This window comes from Synchiropus splendidus, unplaced genomic scaffold (assembly GCF_027744825.2).
Source record: "Synchiropus splendidus isolate RoL2022-P1 unplaced genomic scaffold, RoL_Sspl_1.0 HiC_scaffold_23, whole genome shotgun sequence".
NCBI lineage: Eukaryota > Metazoa > Chordata > Actinopteri > Syngnathiformes > Callionymidae > Synchiropus > Synchiropus splendidus.
Window position 1 is genome coordinate 290323 of NW_026527057.1, and position 4851 is coordinate 295173.

The following is a 4851-nucleotide window of genomic DNA, read 5'->3' on the forward strand; positions in this document are numbered from 1 at the left end:
TCATATTCCAACCACCACCGTCTTTGGATATCCTCTGGATAATGTATTCAGCATTTCTTCGAGCTTTTGACGGAAGGCTATTTAGAATATCCTTACCCAAGTCATCTGTTACAGTGGGTGTTTTTAGAACACTTTCGACACGACTGTCAGAGTCGTGGGGATGATCGCTGACTCCATCTCATTGTAAAGTCAGAGTTACTCTCCTTTGGTCTCTCTGATCCTCTTTAGTAAAGGTTAAATATCTCTGCAATCGAGCATTATACTTTTTTATCTTCTCATACGAGTTAGACTGAGAATCATTTAGAATGGTCCTCATCTTCTCATTCAATTCATCTTTGGCAGTTTCACGGATGTCGGTGGTTGGACGTCATAACTGGATAATTTGCTGAGGAAAGACGAGATACATTTTCTGGACAGTCTTCATCGTGTTTTACTTCTTTACAAGTCGTCCTATTAGATTTCCAATGATTGGAACAGCTGCCGATAGCAACGGCAACAGCTTTTTAAGAATCCTTCACGCTTCACGCACACTTTTTTATTAGCCAAGAGTCTGATGTTTTTCTTCTGTTTTTTCAGTTTTTTGAACTGAGCCTGCGGCAATGGTACAGTCCCCTTCAAAACATTCAGGGCGATCTCACCGAGAGCTTGAATAAAGTCCCGAGAACTTTGCATCAAAATGTCTTTACGTTTCTTTGAAGGAGCATGCTATAGTTCCTTAAGTAAACCCGCGTTTCTTTTTATACGCACTGACATAACTTAAGCAGACGTTTTTGGTATGGACACAGTGTGACGTTGATGAGGAAGTATCCCAGTCCTTAGTCTGTAGCGTTCTGGACATGAGGGTGTAAGATCAACAATTAAGTACCCGTGAGCGCCAGCTGTAACATCTTCAAAGATTTCTAGAAAGAAAGCTCTTTGAGACGGGTAAACCTGTTGAGCAACAACTTTTATCTACATTTTATCGCGAGGATTCTTAAACAATACAAAGTAATTGATATTCAGACTAATAGTACGACTATATTTACCACGATGAAATACGTTTTGAGTAAGCATTATAACACTCATATTTTTATGATGTCTCTACTGTGTAAAAATGCCTCAGGGTTTTCAGAAGTTTCAAAAATAACATTGTCAAGAATAATCAAATGTTTTCTATCAGAAGGAAATAGATCTTCATTTTCAAAAGATTCAGGTAAACCTTCAATGAATTTGATATTTTTATTCATCTTTTGTAATTCACTGTACAAAGGTTGAAAAGAAGTATAAATCCGTACAATATTTACATTGACATCATCCATTACATTTTTTTCAAGTCCACACAATTTTCAAGTATACATTTTACAAAATGGGTCTTTCCTGACCCTGATGGTCCCACCACTAGACATGAAAATGGTGTTTTCAAATGTGGATCGAAATTAATTTCTTCGATAATGACCCCTCATCCACCCAAAACTCAGAACCCGAAAGGTTTGGTTGTCCCATCCGAAAATAATCGCCTCTTATCGTACACGACCCGGAGTTTTTTAATAACTGATCTGTTTTTTACTGCGATGTTCTTTTTATCCCTCTCAATGTTGTGTTGGCAGGTCTCAAGCACCCCATCAGGTGAATTCTGCAAATAGCCCTCTACAGACGGAGTCAAAGTTTATCCGCTCACAAGATTCTTTTGTTTGCGTGATACCTTTAATTTTAATCACAACCTTCTTCTGTCCTTTGTTCCTATAAGCATACGACCTAGGACCCGCCGAAACAAAGTCCTTGATGCTATCCCCGTCGAGTTCATCAGTCAGATCACCGAGATAGTTACCTAATTTTAAAGGCGTCTTGCCGTCTTTCACCACATATATCAAGCTGTCTGTGTCAACATAGAGAACATTCTCCTGCAATTTCTCCATGTAACTGTACAACGTCAGACGAGCATAAGTAGTGGTAAAAGCTCTGATAAAAACATTGCTGCATTTACCGGGAGGGTAGAGACCCTTGAAACGCCACTGGATCACAACTTTTTTTGTCATCCAGCACGTTAAAGTAGCTGACCTCGTATTTCCCTGAAAACAAGAAACTGAAAAACTCGTTGGGGTCTGACACTACAGAAACCTGAGACATGTTCTCTTTCTGATAAAACTTGCCCCACAGGCTATTAATTCAAGCCTTAGCCACCTGTCTCTTTGCTGGGTTGTGACAAATCTTATCAGCGCAAAGCAAAATCCCCTGATGGGCTTGATAATCCTCAATGTATTTGTCACGGCTTTCCTGATCAACGGCCTCAGCAGGGTAACCAGAAGCCTCCTGCTTGTCCTTCAGGAATGTACGGATGTAACCTGCGAAAATACAATTGCTAGATCTATCAAAATGCCATACTTCGATAATCTTGGCCACCTTGTATCCCTTGTCCAGAGCCTTGTTGAACTCAACCGTGACCCAGACCCCTGTCAAAACAAGTTCGTCATCATTATGCGTACAGTCACTGCCTTGAACATTACGACATGAACAGATACTGCATAACGTGAAGTGTAATTTACCCCCGGTCCTCTGTAGGGTAAAACAGGTACATATAAACCCCGAGGAGGATAGACAACCGCCTTGATAAGACCGAAGTACTGTCTGGAATCCCCGAAGTCTTCGTGAATTATTCGGGGATGACCTAGGAGGTAGGAGCACGTGCTGTTGACGTAAGGATACAGAGAGGTGACATCAGCGTAATAAACTTTTTCATCAGGCTTGGCCGTGTAACGCAGCTTTAAAGCGCTGGTTCTATCGCCGTAGAGGGCATTACGAGGGTTGAGAGGCTCAGGGGTGTCAAAATCTAAGAGAAAATCTCTGAGATCATCAAACGACTGTCGAAGCGAATGCCATTCGTGTTCCCAGATGGTAAAAAGACGCACCCCATGATCAGACTTTAACGCCTGCTCTCTCTCCATCGGAGCAGAGTAGTATTCACCGTATGGTCTACCTCTTAACGGAAAAACTGCATGAGGGTCAACACATGAAGGACAACCGTGGAATAAACATCCGTTAAAATCCCAGACCTGCGTAACACCGTCAACTTCAGGATAACCGTCAACAAAATACTGGCCAAACACCATCTCCCCACGGTTCAAGGCATGTTGTATGAAAATGCCCTGTCTGTGTGATTGTGCAGCCACTGGATGGAAGCATCTGAGAACCTCTTGTTACCGCTCGTTACATAATTGTTGGGACATGGCTAATGTGTCTGGTTTTAAATAGTTGGTCCTGACAACAGCCATACACGCAGAGGCGATTGTTATGGACGAGAGTGCATCAACACCTGTTTCTTTAAAAAACTCGTCTCTAAATATCATGCATCCTCTGGCCAGAATGTCAACATCGTTTTTACAATAGTGAATAGCTTCACTCCTGAAATTGAAAGAATCCTCTATCACGAGATAGAATTCGATTCGCTTAAGGATTGGACAGCAGGGTGAGAGGGATGTTTAGCTTTAATAATGTGACGAGAAACTCGGACCATCCCTCAGGTAATGAAGAACTTGTTTTCTCATACGGTAGAGAAAGGTACTTGAATATATCGATCACATGAGAGCCTTTTACAGCATTTCCTTCATACATAAATTCACCATTCATATTCCAACCGTCGCCATTTTTGGATATCCTCCGGATAATGTGTTCAGCATTTCTTCGAGCTTTTGACGGAAGGCTATTTAGAATATCCTTACCCAGGTCATCTGTTACAGAGGGTGATTTTAGAACGCTTTCGACACGTCTGTCAGAGTCGAGGGGATGATCGCTTACTCCGTCTCGTTGTAAAGTCAGAGTTACTCTCCTTTGGTCTATCTGATCCTGTTTAGTAAAGGTTAAATATCTCTGCAATAGAGCATCGTAGTTTTTAATCTTCTCATACGAGTTTAACTGAGAATCATTTAGAATGGTCCTCATCTTCTCATTCAATTCATCTTTGGCAGTTTCACGGATGTCAGAGGTTGGACGTGATAACTGGTTAATTTGTCGAGGAGAGACGAGATACACTTTCTGGACAGTCTTCATAGCGTTTTACTTCTTTACAAGTCCTCATATTAGATTTCCAATTATTGGAACGGCAGCCGCTAGCAACGGCAACAGGAATCCACCCGATTGCTTTTTAAGAATCCTTTGTTTACGCTTCAAGCATGCTTTTTTATTAGCCAAGAGTCTGATGTTTTTCTTCTGTTTTTTCAGTTTTTTTAACTGAGCCTGCGACAATGGTACATTCCCCTTCAAAACATTCAGGGCGATCTCACCGAGAGCTTGAATGAAGTCCCGGGAACTACGTGTCAAAATGTCTTTACTCGTTTCTTGGTACGGAGCATGGTATAGTTCCTTAAGTAAACAAGCGTTTCTTTTTATACGCGCTGACATAACTCAAGCAGACGTTTTTGGTGTGTACACAGTGTGACGCTGATGAGGTAGTATCCCAGTCCTTAGTCTGCAGCGTTCTGGACAGGAGGGTGTTAGATCAACGATTAAGTACCCGTGGACGTCAGCTGTAGCATCTTCAAAGCTTTCTAGAAAGAAAGCTCTTTGAGACGGGTAAACAATACAGAGTAATTGCTATTCAGACTAATAGCACGACTATATTTACCGCGATGAAATAAGTTTTGCGTCAGCAATATAACACTCATATTTTTATGATGTCTATACTGCGTAAAAATGCGAACAACCTCTGGGCTTTCAGACGCTTCAAAAATCGTCGTCAAGAATAATCAAATGTTTTCTATCAGAAGGAAATACATCTTCATTTTCAAAAGATTCAGGTAAACCTCCAATGAATTTGATATTTTTATTCATCTTTTGCAATTCACTGTACATAGGTTGAAAAGAAGTATAAATCCATAC